The sequence below is a fragment of the Terrapene carolina genome, unplaced genomic scaffold, assembly GCF_002925995.2.
Source record: "Terrapene carolina triunguis isolate 2854851 unplaced genomic scaffold, T_m_triunguis-2.0 Scaffold53, whole genome shotgun sequence".
Taxonomy (NCBI): Eukaryota; Metazoa; Chordata; order Testudines; family Emydidae; genus Terrapene; species Terrapene triunguis.
This window is the reverse complement of record NW_020664404.1, coordinates 19,292,975-19,312,422: the sequence shown is the minus strand read 5'-3', so window position 1 is coordinate 19,312,422 and position 19,448 is coordinate 19,292,975. Positions and strand designations below refer to the sequence as shown.

The 19,448-nt window shown below is 43.0% G+C and overlaps 1 protein-coding gene across 2 annotated transcripts in view; it reads left to right on the top strand.

Moving 5' to 3' along the window:
* Positions 1-19,448, top strand: part of RNF152 (ring finger protein 152) — a 50,037-nt gene that overhangs the window by 10,315 nt on the left and 20,274 nt on the right. The window contains exon 1 of one of the 2 annotated variants that reach the window (XM_024203521.2): positions 17,972-18,109. The exons of the other annotated variant lie outside the window; for it this stretch is intronic. The gene's annotated coding sequence lies outside the window, so the exon portion shown is untranslated. Of the gene's footprint in view, positions 1-17,971; positions 18,110-19,448 lie in introns of those variants that run through there. 2 annotated transcript variants of the gene reach the window in all.

Below are 19,448 nucleotides of genomic sequence, written 5' to 3'. Positions count from 1 at the left end.
CTAATATAACATCAGTTAAGTCAGAGAGGTCATACTGGCAGGATGTCTACCCCTTAAAATATGGCAGCTCCCACAACTAGTTGATACAGTGATGTAAGTCAGAGTAGTTTATCTGCTTGTTAGAGCAATGCTATTGTTGGAAAATGTTTAGTTTTTAAAGAGCAGCATTAAAAAAAATCTGAATGAGGAATGAACCCTGAAAGATTTGGGGTTTGAAGTTCATTAAAAGCTTGGAACTATCCAAAACCTGTTGAATCTGTAAAACTGGTCTGGAAATTCTGTAAGAATAGGTTTTCTTAAAAGGTTTCCACCTTCTGTGCTTATAGATCAAGCTGGTTGGAACAGACTCTCTTGCTTTATTTTAGTTCTAGTTTCTCCTTCTGTATTTCCCATTCTGGTCTTAGCTGGTTATCTGAACATTTCCAAAATTAAGTTTGTTAAAATGGGGGACAGATGGCAGAGTGTAGCATGGTCTCTGAGTTACAGAAGCTTCTAGTCGAGTAAACAGTAAGCACTGAAAATGAGTGGCAAATCAGTACTGACTTCTGATGTCTTAGATGGTGAAAATCTTTGTACTGTTTACTTTGACAATATTCTCAGTGTCTTTCTTTGAAATATACTGTTTACATACAGAAATGTTAAGGTGTTGCAGTATGTTGTTACTTGCCAGATGTGGTATTTGGCCACAGCTGGTATTGCTGTTAGAAGGAGTTCCATTATACAGTAATTGCCATTAAAACGTCAAAATTTGCCAGCGGTGGCATTCACGATACTACAGTTCTCCATATAACTAGTAAAGGAAATAGCTGTGATACCTCTAAGAAAATGTTAACTTTTAATGGTGGCTGCTGTGTTTCCATAACGTAGTATATCAATGGGATAGAAAGTTGTGAGCCATTCACTCCCTTCTAACAGGAAATCTACTTTTAATAAATTTAACTATATTATTTCTCAAGCACTTGAAGTGTATTTTCTTATTCTTGCTACAGCAATCCCCATTTAAAGTCAATGGCTGGATTTTTCAAAGGTGCTGTCCACCTGCAGCTCCTGTTGACTTACGTGTCAGTCAGAGGTGAAAGTAAGCCGGTATGTCCCGGTATGGTGTACCCGCAAGAGCCGGTTTGCAGTACCGGGGCGGCCCGACTTCCCCAGGCCCTTTAAATTGCCACCAGAGCCCCACTGCTGGAGCCCTGGGGTAGGGCTGCAGGGCTCTGGGGGCTATTTAAAAAGTCCGGGGCTCCCGCTGCTTCTACCGCCCCGGCACTTTAAATAGCCGCCAGAGCCGCGCTACTACTCCAGGGTTCCAGCGGCTATTTACAGGGCCGGGGCAGTAGAAGCAGGGGAGCCCCAGGCCCTTTAAATAGCCCCCGGAACCCCGGGCTGCTGCTGCTACCCTGGTGGTGGGGGCACTTACCTTACAATGTGGGCTGGGGCTGGCTCTGACTCCCTCAGCCATGCCCCTTCCGCCCTAGGCCCCGTCCCTTCCGGGGGCCAGAGCTGGCCCCAGCACACCGGTAAGTCACTGGACTTACTTTCACCCCTGGTGTCAGTGTATAGTATATAAAGCAGTATAAACAAGTCATTGTCTGTATGTGGAAATGTGACTTCGCTAGTGCTTTTTACGTAGTCTGTTGTAAAACTAGGCAAATATCTAGATGCGTTGATGTACCGCCTGGAAGTCCTCTGTATAACCACAGGGGTATGCATACTCCTGATTGAGAACCACTGTACTAGGCCACACAGCTTATTAAAGGTACATAGAGACACAAAGCTATTTTCTTATATCTGAAACAACTCCCATTTCTATTCATCATAATGTTTCCAATATCTAAGCAGTTTTCCTTTGTTTCGTGAGGACATGAAGGCATGGAAAGGGCCCATCATCTGTCATTACATTTGGAACTTATCTTGGCTTTAAGATAAATGGACATGTTTAGTAGACTTTTGTCTACAGTTGCATAGAATGGAATCTACAGCATAATTAGAGTAAGGTGATTTGCATATGGGAGCTTCTTCACATAGGTCTCCACAGTCTAATGGCGTATTGTTTCCTAGAAGATACTTAAATGGGGGCCAAGCTGGATATTTGCATTAATAGAGACTTTGTATTCATGATTTTCATTAGAGACCCCCAGAAGATTGTGACCAATTCAAAAAGATTCTTGGGCAATTTAAGAGACATTTTCTTCCAGCCACCATTAATACTCTAATTCATTATCTGTGAATCTTGCAGGGATGGAGAAAAACACCAATGTGTTAACCGTATTATGCTTTTTATCCATAACAGTGAATAAGAAATGAGGATAGCTATTGCATTAGGATTATTTCACTTCATGCAAATATTCAGATGTCCCAACATGCAATTGACTGATGGTGTTAGCATCCCTGTTGATTGGCAATGGAGTGTGGCGCCTGCCTGAAGGAGAAATGCAAAGTGAGATCATCTTCAATGTTGAATGGATTTCCGTGACTTTTATATTCTTATTTTATATGTGAAATTTAAAAGGAAAGTTGACATATGCCATACTTACAGCCAAGCTCTTTGCTCCAGGACTGATGGTACTCAGTATTTGTTATGGATGTAGCTGGTTAAAATTTTTCAGATGAAAGTGGCCTTTTCTGAAAATGAAAACTTCATATCCCCCCCCCCCAATTTTTTAGTTGAAATTTGCCATTTGTTAAACAAAAAGTAAAACATTTTTGTTTTATTTTTTTTCTGCTCTTTCTGCCCCCTTTTGCATCCTTTTTGATGGCAAAATTGGGGGTGGGGGGAATGAAGGGGGAAGCAGGAAAAATCAAAATCCAAACATTTTCAGTACAACTTTCATGAAATGTTTAAATTTTCAAAAATGTTCTCAAAATTTGTTCTGTTTTATTGACCTGCTCTCACCATGAGTAACTTCTGATGTGGTATAAGCAATTGGCTTGCTTCTCCACTTTCTTACCCTGGCTTTTACATGTGTATCACTATTGGCTTCAGGGGAATTACACTGGTGTAAAACTGGTCTGATGGAATCAGGCCTGCCGACAAGGGGGGCAAAGAGGGCAGTTGCCCAGGGCCCAGGCAATTAAAAAGGGTCCGGGGGAGCCATGGCTGCTGCTGCAGTAACGGTGGTCGCCAGGAGCCCGGGCCCTCTTAAATTGCCCTGGCGGGCCGCAGGGTGCCTAGGCAAGCGAGACTGCTCCGGGGCCCGCACTTTGGGGGGCCCCACGGGCCAGCGTGGACGGTCCCGGAAGTGACAGATTTGTTACCTCTGCCCCCGCTCCAGGGACGGCCCTGGGGCCCGGAATTTCTGTCGGCAGGCCTGGACGGAATGAAGAATCAACCCTGATATTCTTTTAAATAGGGTTACCAGATAGCAACTGTGAAAAAACGGGACAGTGGGTGGGGGGTAATAGGCGCCTATATAAGAAAAAGTCCCCAAAAACGGGACTGTCCCTATAAAAATGGGACATCTGGTCACTCTACTTTTAAACGATCGTACAAATTACAAATGTACTAATAGGCATATTTTCTGTATATGTGTTAAAAAGTTTCATTTCACGTTGTTTCTAGTTCTGATATCTGTTTAGTAATGCTTATTTGGCTAAAAGATTGTGAATCAGTGCTAACAGGATTGCTCTAAATTGCCCTGTAATTCTTACAGTGGTAACCTCAAAGGCATTAAAATTTACAATATGCTAATCTTTCAGCGTGGATAGAGTATCATAAATCTGCAGTTTCTAATGATACACAACTTTGTGCATATGCAAAGAAGATAGATCAGGTTACTTCCAATGCAAGCTGGCAGGATATGACTGAGGCAAAAGCCAAACACTGTTGTTGAAAGATCTGCAGTCACTTGTACAATATTTTATATACTCTTGATATGCAATTCTCAAACTGACTAGCAGAGGACAACATGCAGTGGTAAAAAGACCATGTCTTTTTTGTATGTAAAAAGGACTCCAGAAAATGTATGCAAGCATTTAGGTCAAGGATACCATCTATGAACACTTGTATAATTCTGAATTGAATAGAAATTGTGAAGCTTTGTATAAGTAAACATACCTCTTAAAATAAAGAGAACTTTCTTGATAGTCATCAACCAAGTTGTTTTTCAACTAGAAAGCCTAGCCCAAGGAGATTCCACTCTGACCCTAATAAAATTAGCCTTCTGCAGCACTCTGTAATACCCTCACTTCTTTCTTGTCTTCATCTGATTCCTACTAGTCTACTTTCTGACCTTTGCTCAGCAGGTGACTAGTGCTACAACCTGGCCCCAAACAGCTAGTTATATCAGTATCATCCATTCAAAACTCTCCATGTAGATGGAAATCTGCAAGCGACAGTGTTCATAGCACTGAAATAAGTGAAAGGCTATTTCTGAGGTGCTATTAATCTGATTCTTCTCTCACACTGGTGTAAATAGGAGGGACTTGAGTTACACAAGTGGAGTTACTCCACTATAAAACTGGTGTAAGAAAGATCAGAATTGCTCCTTAATGCTGTATGGAGAAGTAATGTAAATGGCAGTACTAAATTGATTTGCTTCATTATAGGCCCTCAGTTATCTCCATTATTCCTACTCATGAAACATGTATTTACATAGATTGGGTGGTTGTTGTTTTAGTGGTTTTTTTGTTGTTTTTAAACTAAGCCAGTCAGGGGGTCAGCTTTTTCTGAAAAGCAAGAGCACTCAGTGAATACGGATTTTTTCCCCCTGTGTAATGCAGTTATGTTTAATATCTTTGGATCGTAGGAAAACATTACCAAAGTAAAGATTTTCAAGAAAGCTAAATATTAGCCAAAGGAGAAACCTTTTAGCCCACCCCAGAACTATTTAAATAACCGGCAGATGAAATGAAAGAAGCAATGCTTCCACATTGTGCACAATAGAAAGCTGTTAAACTTATCTCTGAACAGAAAACATCACGGGTTTATTTACTGAAAAAGACTCTCTTAAATAGGCTCCCTTCTGTTGTACACTTGTAAATTTCCCAATTTTTCAACTTCGTCAGTGATGGAAGTACTGGGAGTTTTTGCAACTACGAGCTAGAAGAAACAGCATTTTGTGAACATAGCAGAATTGCAGAAAGATTGCTTGGAATTTTAAATAGGAGTTGGTTACTAGGCCTTTCTGAGTTACTGTACAATGCATTTGGTACCCCATAGCTCACATTATGTTCTCTTGAATGAACTAGATTTGATTAGAGTAGAATATTCTGTGTCCACACACTTTCACTCACTCTGGGACTGGATTTTCTGGTCCATTTAAGCAAAGAGGCCTTAAAAGGACCAGAGATAGTTTGGTGGAGAATTCACTTCATGAGAAGAACTCTCCACTGCTGGAAAGCTGGCAGAAGCTGTTCTGTTCTGCCTCCCTGAGCGACGGCAGCTAGATTGATGGAAGAATGCTTCTTTCGACCTAGCTATGAGGTCAGCGTAGCTATGGTGCTCAGGGGTGTGGATTTTTCACACTGCTGAGTGCCAGAGCTATGTCAAACTAAGTTTTAAGTGTAGATCAGGCCTTAGGTGCCTAACTACACAATATTTGAATTTACAAATGCAAGTTGTTTTGGATGCTTGAGAGCATTCCAGCAAATGCATGCAAATGACATAGACCTGGAAAATGCGCATGTAGACATAGCCCTGGTCTACACTACAGATTTATTTCAGTAAAGGTACCTTGCAGTTATACTGACCGAACTTCCAATGTAGACAGCACTATGCTGAACAGATGGCTTCTCCTGTCCTACCGCCTCTCTGGGAGTGGAGTACCTATGCCGACAGGAGATGCTCTCCACTTGTAGGTAGCATCTTCATTAAGTGTAGACAAGATCTTAGAGGCCACTTAGGAAAATTGGCTTTTGAGTAGAAGCCACAAAATTGCCTTTTCTTTGATTCTTTTTTTAAATCAAGGTAGGGTTGCCAACTTTCTAATTCCACAAAACCGAACACCTTTGCCCGCCTGCTGCCACACCCCTTCCCTGCGGCCATACCCCTGCCCGACACCCCTCCCCTACTCACTTCATCCCCCCTCCCTCCGTCACTTGCTTTCCACCACCCTCGCTCACATTTTCATTGCATGGCCCAAACAGGCATGTTTATTGTTTTGACAGATGTATTATGCTAATTTCAGGTTTTATTTGTTACAGGATGCTAGAGCTGGCAGCAAAATAGTCAAAGGGGTAATTTTTAAAAAAATGAAATTTCACAAAGGTTTTCATGATTCTTTCCCTCCCCTCTTCCCATTTTTTGTAACCAGCTCCATGTGTTTTGTTTACTAATGTTATTGTAATTTTATGTGTGTAATTAGGACCAAACACATTATCACAGCTGCAATGAGTCCATTAAAGGCCTACTCCTGAAGCCCAAATGCAAATCCATAGAAAACAACGACAGAAATGCACACCTGTCCATATACCTATATAAATAAATCTGTAAATACTGACTCCCATACCTACTGCAGATACACGTGTGTGTATTCATGTGTACACATCTAGCATGCACAAACACATATACTGCCACATTATTTATTATTACAATTGTTGTTTAGTGCCTAGAGACCTCAACTAAGATCAGGGCTCCAGGGTGGTAGGTGCTGGACATACACATAAAAAGAGAGTTTATGATCTAGCTAGGCAAAGCTGGTGAGAAATATATGATACATTGGCTCTTCTGCAATTACTGGTCAACAACATTCACTTTTAAAGAAATAATGCATTTCTTTTAGAGTTCCCTTCTCTTTTAAAAACTTGTTATAAAATGAATACACACATTCTATGTCATAAAATTTTTTGTGCGCAAGCCAGCAAAAGGAATTAAAATCAAAGAGTTAGGCTGCAAATTTTATTCACACAGGTATACACACATGCGGCAATACACATACCTCTCTACCCAAAGACACAGTCTCTTACACACATACATTGCATGCATGCAAAATACTTGCCTACACAGACACACCTAGCTGAGAAGGGAGGAAGGTGGGCTGGAGGGGAAAATATGCGGGGTGGGGGTGGAAGAGAGAGGATGTGGTGGGAAGGAGGCCAAGGATGAGAGCAGGGTGGAGGTGAGAGGGGGCAGTGAAGGAGAGAGGAGAGAGGGGGGGTATGTGGGGTGGATGGGAATGCAGGAGGAGGCAGAAGACTATAAGTGCATGCGGATGTGGGAGGCACAGGGGTGTATAGGGACATAATGGGAGTGCAGCAGTGTATGGAGGTGAATGGGTTGCAGGGCTGTGCAGGGTGAGGGACATGGACGTGGCAGCTGTGGGAGGTGGAGAGGGTGGGTAGGAGAGCGCTGTAAGAGGTACAGGGATGGGTAGTGGTGGAGGGTAGAGTGGGATGGGACGGAAAGGAATACAGTGAGGGGGATGGAGGTGTTGGGGGGTTGGGATGAGAAGGGATGCAGTGAGGGGGATGGGGATGCAGCCCCATTCCCAGCACTCGGAGATGGGGATAGATACCTCCAACTCCTGGGTGCTGGCAATGGGGTGACAGACCGCGGTTCACCGCAGGGCATGCACTGCAGCTCGAGCCCAGCCACAGGACGAGCAGGAGGAGAAGAGGGCCAGCAGCAGCGGGAGAAGAATGTGCCACGACCCCTCAACAGCCGCCTAGTAGGCGCGATAGTTCGTCCCCTGCCCTGGCCAATGGGAGCTGTACCTGTGGGCGGGGGGCGGGGCAGCAAGAGGACCCTCCTGGGCCTAGAAGCCGGACATGTCGGCTGCTTCCCAGGAGCCGCAGAGCACGGTGGCTAGCGGGGAACCTGCCAGCCCCGCTGCGTGGCGCCACCAACTGGACAGTCAACGGCCCGGTCAGTGGTGCTGACCAGAGCCACCAGGACCCCTTTTTGACCTGGTGTTCTGGTCGAAAACTGGACACCTGGTCATCCTAAATCAAGGTGTTTTGTAACTGGTTGTAATAATAGAGATTCAGATTTCTTGATGCAACGTAATTCAGCACTGATGTCAAAGTATTATCTAGGATTCTGTTTCAGATGGTTTCCAAAATGTTTCAGCACAACAGACAGACTAAAGGGTCACGTGGAAGATTTTTTTAATGGACCTGTTGTGGTAATTAGAATATATTGCATGGATTAGTGTTACAGTTAGGAACGCTCCGAATTACTGGAAAGAGTTCAGCATTTAATTTTCTACCAGCAGCAATTTCTGTCAAGTTTCAGATATACAGTAGTTGTCATTAAAGATTGTAACATATTAAATCCCATAGTGCCATATAAATCATGGAAGAAGAAAAGCAGCTATAGAAAGCTTGAAGGGAAATTAATTGTGCACAATGTTATGATGATGAGGGCTGTACCAGAACCTCTGATAGTTTAATATTGGATAGGGTGAGAGAGAACAGATGGATATAGACAGATGGAAGAGGACAAGGAAATAACGAGGCCGTATTGGTCAGCATGATAGGTTGTGTAGTAGTTTAATCAGGGGAATGGAAAGCAGGACTCTGGGGTTCTATTTACAACAAACACAAACTTCTGACTCTCATTTTCAAGGCCCTGCAAAGTTCGGCTCTGTCTACATCTCATCCCTAAACGCTCTTAACCTCTTGCTCAAGCCCTGCCAGTACCCATCTCACTCACATTATTGATTCCCTGGTCTTCTGTCCCCATAAATAGCACTGTTTTTTGTTTGCAATGCTGTTGTAGTCATGTTGGTGCCATGAGAGAGACTGGGGGTGGGGGTGGGGGGTAATATTTTTTTATTGAAAGAGATAAGCTTTCAAGCTACTAGAAAGAAGTAGCTCTGTGTAGCTTGAAAGCTTGTCTCTCTCACCAATAGAAATTGGTCCAATAAAAGATATTACCTCACCCGCTGTCTTTTCTCATGCCACCTCCTATTCCCTGGCATCCTCCCTGAGTGGCGCTGTGTACAATTCAGTTAATTGTGAATGATTTTTTTAAGTGCTACAGATATTGGAGAGAAAATAATAATAATATAAGACCACAACTAGATATAAAGCGCTGCTGCCCAGATACTACGGTGAATGGATATCCTAGGAATACATATTATTATAATAATAATAAATATAACTTAAACTCTCTCATATAATTTACCTCAAAATCTCACATGGCAGAAAAATCTTAGGGGTTGTCTACATGTTAAATTATTGATGAATTTGAAGTGCAGTAGCTAATCCGGAATAGCTTTCTGTGTGAATGCTCTCATTCCACAATAAGAATGTCCACATAGGGAGCTATTGCAGAATAGATGTTGTGGTCAATTTGCCTGTATAGAGAAACCTTTAGTTTCCTGACTCACAACTCCAAAATAATCACTTTATCCCGGCTCATACTTCAGGTCCTACATACCAAAAAAATGTATGTCCGTATAAGGAGAAGCCTTCAAGTCTTATACACTGTTGGGCCTTTGAAGTCCACAGGCAGAATTCAGACTTGGCGTAAGGCCTTGTCTGCATGGGAAAGTTATACTGGTATAAGTGAAGGCAGTGGTTCTCAACCAGGGGTACATGTACCACTGGGGGTACACAAAGGTTTTTTGAGGGGTACATCAACTCATCTAGATATTTGCCTAGTTTTACAGCAGGCTTCATAAAATGCACTAGCAAAGTCAGTAGAAACTAATATTTCATACAGACAATGTCTTGTTTATACTTCTCTATATACTATACACTGAAATGTAAGTACAATATTTGTATTCCAATTGATTTATTTTATAATTAAATGGTAAAAATGAGAAAGTAAGCAATGTTTCAGTAATAGTGTGCTGTGGAACCTGTATTTTTATGTCTGATTTTGTAAGCAAGTAGTTTTTAAGTAAAGTGAAACTTGGGGGTACGCAAGCCAAATCACTCATGAAAGGGGGACAGTATTCTGGAAAAGTTGAGAGCCATGGAGTTAAAGTATTAATTTTACCTTACAGTTCTATTGGTATAACCCCCAATGTGGACACTCTGGTATAACATGGCTTTAGTTTGTCATTGGGGAAGCGGTTTAAACTAAACTGAAAAAAAACTACTCTTATTCTGGAATAAGAGTGTTCACATGGGGGATTACATTGGAATAACAATACCAGTGTAGTTTTCTTGCACCCCAATCTGGGTCTATGCCGGTTATATGATATGTATGTATCTCTTCATCCTTGCAACCATTACCTGTAATCCCTCATAACCCAAGCCTGACCCCAGATGTACAGTACCTTCCCTCTTAACTTGTGTATATTTAATTTTAAACATTAACTTTAATACAAATTTTATACCTGTATAGCCAGTAAAAATTTCCTTTGTGGATAATGCCTTAACTGGGTGTAACACACTTGCTTACACCCTGCCTGAATTTGGCCTTACATGTCATTGGTTTTTCATTAGTATCCTGCTTAGGCCCAAGATAGTGATTTCTCTTGTATGATGTCTCATGTTAGCAAAATAAAACACATTGCTTTCTGAATACCAGTTTGGCTGCCTCATTTCCAAGCAAGTCAGTATTCTCTGGGACTATCCGTTCCTCACAGTCAAAGGGTACGTCTATACTTACCTCCGGGTCCGGCGGTAAGCAATCGATCTTCTGGGATCGATTTATTGCGTCTTGTCTAGACGTGATAAATCGATCCCAGATCGATCCCGGAAGTGCTTGCCGTCGACGCCGGTACTCCTGCTCCGCGAGAGGAGTACGCGGAGTCGACAGGGGAGCCTGCCTGCCACATGTGGACCCGCGGTAAGTTCGAACTAAGATACTTCGACTTCAGCTACGTTATTCACGTAGCTGAAGTTGCGTATCTTAGTTCGAAGTGGGGGGTTAGTGTGGACCAGCCCCAAGCTGGTGTCCTGTTCACTCTCCCTCCCCCAAAGCTGCTGTTACTCATTCTTTTGCAGGACTAACAACTTTAAATGATACCTTTAGAAATACTTCATTACCATGCAAAAGGAAGTGAGCACTTTGCAGGCAGCCTAGACAGAGAAATTTATATCTGTAAGGAGCATACATACAGAACACCAATTATTAAGATCATCAATATTTATACAGCAGATAAAATTCATGCCGGTCAGACTGAATACTGTCTGTCACAACAGCATAGCTGCTGTGGGGAAAACCAGACAAAACACATCTATTTCAATAACTATCTTACTTAAAGAAAAACACCAGTCATTAATCAGACTAACTTGGATGGCTCTCTTCAGCCCAACCTTACATCAAATGGAAACCCTCCTGGGAAGTTATCCGGAAGGGAGTACATCTCCCTGAGGGGTAGGGTAGATCTCACTGAATGTGTGCCATTCATTGAGTATAAATATGAAAACTATTTAAATGCCCATTAAAGCTAGTGAAGAGTCCCTCAGACTGGGCAGCCATAATGATACTTTCCAGCAGGGCTGCTCTAGCTTTAAGACCTTATCCCTCTGCTGCCTAGCTCAACTGAATCCTTCTGTGGCAAGGAGTTTTGGGAAATCCTGTTCCCCTGAGAATTAACCCTGTGTTAGACTGAATGTATTTCTGAAAACTGGATCAGCCAAAATGGACTTTTCCTAATGCAGATGGGCCAAAGCATTGCAGCAAATATATTATTTCAGGTTGTTGATTGTGACAATTGGAAAAGTTTTGTATGAGAGAAAAAAATCAGTGATGCTTTGTAAGTTAATGACCTTGGGCAATATCGTAATTCATATGGACCACTGATACTAGAAGTCCACCTGAAGACTTTCATTACACGTTACCTGAATACTTGATTACTCAAACCCCACATTTTTTCCCCCTCAGCCTAGAGTCGTATATGTATGTAAGAAAAGGACAACGCATCATTCAAAATAGTTCATAGTCAACATTACAAGAATTCATTGTATTGAACTATGCTGAAAAAATGAGGTTTCTAATCAATCTGAAATGTTTGTGAGAAAAGCGGTAATATCTTTTATTGGACCAACTTCTGTTGGTGAAAGAAACAAGCTTTTGAGTTTACACAGAGCTTTTCTTCAAGTCTGGGAAATACTCAGTATCACAGCTAAATACAAGCTGGAATGGGTTGTTTAGCATAAGCACAAGGTGAAGTGGCTCATTAACACCTCTCCAGTCATAGGAAGTAACAAAAAAAAGAAGAGTGCGGGGGTGGGGGGTGTTTGAAATGTTTGTGTCTAGTTGCCTGTTTGAGTCTTTTCACTTTAGGGAGGTGGCACTGGTATCAGAAGATTACAAAAAGGGACTACTTTTTTTCTCTTTAACAGGGCACTGTGTTTTGATCTCACTGCCAAACATCAACCCATGAGCTCCCATACATTCTAGTTCTGAAAAGAGATGTTAGTAACTTGAGAAATGGGCCTTCTTTGGCATCCAGAACACCTGAACCCATTTAATTCTGCTTGGTTCACCTGTATTTAAAGCAATTTAAGATCACTTTAAGGCTATAGGCCAAACTCTGCTCTCAGCCATACGGGTGTAACCCAATAGAAGTTTTGCCTGGGTAAAGACCTAAGAATTGGGCCTTTTGGCAGTGAGGGGTTTTGGGTCTTTTTTTAAACAAAGGGCTGGATTGTACCACAAGGACACAGCCCATAGTAAGGGACAGAACCGGGCATTGCTTTGCCACTTCAGGAATATTCCTAAAAAAGGAATTTTGGCTCCTGCTTTTCCTCCTTTCTCCTGGGGGTTGAGGGAGTGAGGTGAGTAATTTTGCTGTTGGCCTAAACTACAGTTGGTTTGTCACAGAGCTGATCAGAAAACCATTTTCCCTCAGTGGAAAACTTTGACAAAACTGGGAAAAAATGTGTTCTTCAAAAATTTTCACACAAAAGTTCAGAATTTCAGCAAAAAATCTAAAACTGAAAAAATTCCATTTGGAAATGCTACCACATTGCCTCATTGGAGTTGTAGTTGAGGTGCCTCATACCCCCATGTGCCCGCCAGCTTCCCTGGCTGGACTACATCTTCCATGATCATCACCGTTTCACCTCCTTTTGATCCATCATGGTGTGTCATAGAAGTCCCATGGTTGTGGTGTATCATGGGAGATATAGTCTAGCTGGGGAACCCAACCTGTAGAGCAGAATGGGAGTATGAGGTACCCAAACTGCAATTCCCATGAGGTATCCTGTCAACATTTCCAAATGTTGGATTTCTGATGTTTAGTTTTTTGATAAAAAGTGAGAATTTTCCTCAGAAAGCAGACACTTTTCACAAAATTTTTTTAGTTGAAAACTCAATTTTCTATCAAAAAACAGTTTTTTGACTAAAAATTTTTGACCAGCTCTTAGTTTGCTGGCAGCAAAATGCCTGGTTTTAGCTGGCTTGGCCTAGAATAGTTAATGTAACTGCAGAGCTCTAGAATTTGTTATAAGGTCAGGGTAAGGAACATGAAGATGAAAACTTGGCCTGCCTTAAGAGGGGATATCTCAGCACCAGGAGCAGGTGCTTCTATGGTATAAACAAGCACCATTTCTGTAGCAGGGGAAGGAAATGGAGTAGGAAAGGAAACAAGATGTAAAGTACATTTCATACAATTCTACCTTTTTGAAACAGATTAGATTTTTAAATAGACACTTGGCGTTACACTGACTGAGGAGTACAAGACAGGAAGGCTAATGGAGCAGGACCTGTCAGTTTGTGAAGTTAGTGAAGTATGTCTAGAAGATAATAAACATTCAGTAATGAGTTAGTGAGAAATTGTTGAAGGAGTAATATCACTCCCAGATTAATTTTTCTATTAATCATGCAGACAGTTTTGAAAATGTGCTGTTGTTTTTATTAGTAGTAGTTTTTATTAGTTTTTATTATCGCTTCTCGGCTCTTTGAGCTGTGGTCAAGTGAAAAATTCTCTAAGTTATTTAGCATGCACCAAAAAATAAAGAGAGACAAGGTGGGTGAGGTCATATCTTCTGTTGGTGAGAGAGACAACCTTTCAAGCCACACACAGTTCTTCTTCAGGTCTGGGAAAGGAACTCCCAGTGTCACAGCAAAATGAAAGATGGAACAGATTGTTTAGCATAAGTAGTTAGCACATATTGTAGGGGGCCATTCAAGGTAGAGTGGCCCATTAACACCTCTGCAGTCGTAGGACAAAAAAAAAGGGGGGGAGGGGTTAATGGGTTACAGATGTTTGTAATAAACCATAAATCCACTGTCTCTGTTCTGTCAAAAAGAACAAGGAGTATTTGTGACACCTTAGAGACTAACAAATTTATTTGAGCATAAGCTTTTGTGGGCTAAAACCCACTTCATCGGATGCAGTGGAAAATACAGTAGGAAGATATATATACACAGAGAACATGAAAAAATGGGTGTTGCCATACCAACTGTAAGGAGAGTAATCAATTAAGGTGGGCTATTATCAGCAGGAGAAAAAAAAAAACTTTTGTAGTGATAATCAGGATGGCCCGTTTCCAAAGTTGACAAGAAGGTGTGAGTAACAGTAGGGGAAAAAAATTAACATGGGGAAATAGTTCTTACTTTGTGTAATGACTCCCTGTCTTTATTCAAGCCTAATTTAATGGTGTCCAGTTTGCAAATTAATTTCAATTCTGCAGTTTCTTGTTGGAGTCTGTTTTTGAAGGTTTTTTTGTTGGAGTATTGTGACTTTGAGGTCTGTAATTGAGTGACCAGGGAGGTTGAAGTGTTCTCCGACTGGTTTTTGAATGTTATAATTCTTGACGTCTGATTTGTGTCCATTTATTCTTTTGTGTAGAGACTGTCCGGTTTGGCCATTGTACGTGGCAGAGGCGCATTGCTGGCAAATGATGGCGTATATCACATTGGTAGATGTGCAGGTGAACGAGTCTCTGATTGTGTGGCTGATGTGATTAGGTCCTATGATGGTGTCCCCTGAATAGATATGTGGACAGAGTTGGCAAAGAGCTTTGTTGCAAGGATAGGTTCCTGGGTTAGTGTTTTTGTTGTGTGGTGTATGGTTGCTGGTGAGTATTTGCTTCAGGTTGCAGGGCTGTCTGTAATCGAGGACTGGTCTTCTCCCAAGATCTGTGAGAGTGAGGGATCGTACTTCAGGATAGGTTGTAGATCCTTGATGATGCGCTGAAGAGGTTTTAGCTGGGGGCTGTAGGTGACAGCTAGTGGCGTTCTGTTACTTTCTTTGTTGGGCCTGTCCTGTAGTAGGTGACTTCTGGGTACTCTTCTGGCTCTGTCAATCTGTTTCTTCACTTCAGCAGGTGGGTATTGTAGTTGTAAGAACGCTTGATAGAGATCTGGTAGGTGTTTGTCTCTGTCTGAGGGGTTGGAGCAAATGCGGTTGTATCTTAGAGCTTGGCTGTAGACAATAGATCGTGTGGTGTGGTCTGGATGAAAGCTGGAGGCTACAGCCAAGCTCTAAGAAAGAAAATCTTACCTATCCTTGCCCTCTAAGGCAATCAGGAGTTTCGGGATGTTACATCTTGTTCTATAGATTTCCAAGAGTCCTAGCAGCTGCGGTCTGGTATATCAAGAGAAGTTGCTCATTAGAGAAGGAAATTTGTTCCACAGGAGCGCTTTGGGGATTGGAAGGAGAATGTTGATGTCTGTATACTAGTTTCATGTCAGGTGGGTGGCATATCATGCAGAGAACACACCCATCAAGAAACACAGATGATCCATGGGGAACAAGATATCAGAACAAGACCTTAAAACAGTAACTTCATAACTTGGAAATATTTATGTCTCATGATGATCACCAGCCAGTTAGTTTCTTGCATTTTTCCAGCACGAAGATGGATGTGGATTTTAATTACATTTCTTATTACTTGCTTTACAGCATGTGAATATATTTTTGCACAAATCTGCATCAGGCTAGTTGATAGGAAGGCAGAGTAAGCAAGAACGGCATTCCATTGCTGTTACTGTGCCTTCAGTTGTTGTTTGTGGACTTAAAGATAGCGACTGTAAAATCGTATATTGCAGCAAACATATTTGTGCACAACACAAACATTGGGCTGGATTGGGACTTTAATGTGTTTTACTCTTTCAATACACAATGTTGAAGACCTACCAAAACAGACAAATGTGGTTTTCATTGCTTGGTTATGAAAAAGCTTTAGCATTGTAGATGCAAAAAATGTCATTACAAGCAATGAAAACCACATTTGTCTGTTTGGTAGTTCTTCAACATTGTCCATTGTCAGAGTAAAATCCTCATCAGCGCTGTTCTTGTCCTTAGTTCAGTTTACACCCACAGGTGATTTTAAACTTTAAAGTTTTGTCTTGACTTATGATCTGAAGTCAATTTGGATAGGGGGAAAGCCTTGGTAATCTATTCACATGTAATGGAGGGAAAGGGCAATTAACTCTTCACAGAAGGGTTCTTGCCAGTTTATATTTCAGCTGAAGTATCACATGACCTAGATGTGTATAAAATACAGTTCCATCAAATTCCATGAGCTTTAATGCTTTATATCACAAATTTTCCCTAGCAGTGGGTGGAATGATTAAGACCATGTCTTTCTCCCATGGGCAAATTCATCACCTCGCTAAATGTTAACTACTGCATATGACATCTGAGCAAAATAATTGACTCTTGCATCTCATGTTTTTAATCTTGTTTTCTAATTGAGTAGCACAACTCGGGCTATGTCTGCACTATGGATCTTACAGCGGCACAGCTGTACCACTGCAGCTGCACTGCTGTAAGGTCTCCCATGTAGTCTCTTTTATGCCGGCGGGGGAGAGCTCTCCCACCAGCATAATTAAATCACCTCCAACGAACAGCGGTGGCTATGTTGGCAGGAGAGTGTCTCCCACCGACATAGCGCTGTTCACACCGGCGCTTTTGTTGGGTTTTTTCCCACACTCCTGACCAACAAAAGTTTTTCTGACAAAAGTGCTAGTGTAGACAAAGCCTAGGTTCACAGTCACTGACTTTCTATTGTGCCAGGGGGTGTTTGACCCTTGGCTCTACCCCAGGCCCCACCCCCACTCCACCCCTTCCGTCAATGCCACACCCCCACCCTGCCCCTGCCCCATCTCTTCCCACCCCGTTCCGCCCCACCCCCGAGCGCACCACATCCTTGCTCCTCCCCCTCCCTCCAGCCTCCTGCATGCTGCGAGACAGCTGACTGCGGCAGGCAGGAGGTGCAAGGAGTGGGGGAAGATCTGATCGGTGAGGCCCACCGGTGGGCAGGAGGCACTGGGGGAGAGGGGGATTTGCTGATGGGGGGGGCTGCTCAGCACCCACAATTTTTTCCACGTGGGTGCTCCAGCCCTGCAGCACCCACGGAGTCAGCGCCTATGCCTAGGTTTATATGTTAGGTATTTTTTAAGTTCATGTGTTTTTTAAAAGCTCACATATCAGCAAACCTGAGAGATTGGGTTGGGAGGTTTTAAAATGGTGAAAAAATAAGAAGCCGCTGTCATGGTTGGATTGAGAGTAATAAAGAGTGGGTGAAGCAGAGCATTCTGAGTTGGGTTTTTTTTTTCTTTCAGCTGTCAAACTTACCATGTAGAGACTGCCACTGACAGCCAGGTTTTAATTGGAAGGATTGTCAGCTTGATTGAATCTGCTATTGGAACGCGTGCCTGTGAGGGGTTCACTGGAGGATGGTAATCTTTATCAAGAGTTTGATGAGCTGTCTCCAGTGAGACATCGGAACCATACAGGCAAGGAAAGTGGTTTATGTGTGTGTGGTATTACTAAAGATCAACTGGGAAGGGAAATTGACTGACTTCTTTCTTCTTTTTCATCTTAAGCAGGAAAAAAAATAAAAAACATTCTTTGGGCTACATCTTGCTCTGCACTTGGTTTGAGGAAATATAGGAGATTGGTGAGTGGAAGAGATTGTAGGAAGCACTGACTTTCCAAGGACAAGCAGCCAGTCAGGCTCTCTACCTACCTTTCAAAGGAGTGCAGGGTGAACCCTGTCTAGTGTGCTGCCCCCAAGACAATCAGAGCATGACTAGCTGGCTAGCACTTTGGCTGCGGTCAACATCACATGCCAGCTGTGGGCACCCATTGCTCCTTTGCAAAGGAAACGTACAATGCACCTAGCAGCGTGAATGCAGCTGAGCCATCCTACCCTTCATCAGCCCGATGACGTGGTTACAAGAAGCATGACTGGTACTGATTGGCTTTCTACTCCCAGTGAGGTGCCTGGTTAGAGCTGATGTAAAGATGGGCCAGAGCAAACTATTTGCAGTGCCTAACAAGAAGTTTTAATGGTCCTGCAAAGCCCCAGAACAATGGTACTTATTCTTGATTGTCATCTATTGGCATTTTATTAGCTGTTTACATCTATACAGACATGTTGTTTATAGAGCCTCATTCCCTCCCACCCCTCATAACTGTTCCTCCACAGGACAAGAAATCACCCTTAAAAATCACAGATCAGAGTAATGGTTGTCATAATGATCAGTATAGATTATTGTTTTTTATTTATATTACAGTATCCGTTAGGATCCCCAGTCACAAACCAGAACCTCATTTTGCTAGATGCTGTACAAACACAGAACATAAAGATGGTCCCTGGCCACCAAAGCTTGGTACTGAAGGAATACATAGATCATGGATCAGTAGTAGAAATAGCTGAAATATGGCAGATTTTCCACCAAAAAATCCCATTTTTCCCATCAAAATTCAATACATATTTTTGACATTTTTGAAATTCAAACTAGCTTGGCCAGCTCAATAGCTAGTTGAAAACCAGGTTGAATCTTTCACAAAAAGTTCATACTTGATTTTTTTTTCTGAAATTAAAAATGTTGACAAAAAATTTCATAGCAAAAAATAAAATTCTGAAAATTTCAACCAACTCAATTAACAATAAAGCTGGTTAATAATCGATATGGCCTGGCAACCTGTCTGACTAGAATGCAGTTACATTCACTACAGAACTCTGATTCTGTAACAGAAATATTTCGGCTGGATCAGGCAGATGTGGCTGTGGGGAGGAATGGTGTCTGGAACTTCATTCTTCCCGGCTGAGCTTCTGTCTGTAAGCCAGGATTTTAGCTAGTGTAAAATCAGTATATATCAGGCGTGGGCAAACTTTTTGGCCCGAGGGCCACATCGGGGTGCGATACTGTATGGAGGGCCAGGTAGGGAAGGCTGTGCCCCCCGAACAGCCTGGCCCCGCCCCCTCCCACTTCCCGCCCCCTGACTGCCCCCCTCAGAACCCCCGACCCATCCATCCCCCCTGCTCCTTGTCCCCTGACCGCCCCCTCCCAGGACCCCCCCACACCCCAAACCGCCCCCCCTGGGACTCCACACTCTATCCAACCCCCCCAACTGCCCCCCAACCCCTATCCACACCCCTGCCCCCTGACAGCCCCCCTGGGACTCCCACACCCCATCCAACTGCCCCCTGCTCCTTGTCCCCTGACCGCCCCCTCCCAGGACCCCCCGCCCCAAACCGCCCCCCCCGGGACTCTCCCCCCATCCTACTCCTCCAACTGCCCCCACAACCCCTATCTACACCCCCGCTCCCTGACAGGCCCCCCGGGACTCCCACGCCCCATCCAACCGCCCCCTGCTCCCTGTCCCCTGATGCCCCCTGCTGGGGCTCCCCCGCCCCTAACCACCCCC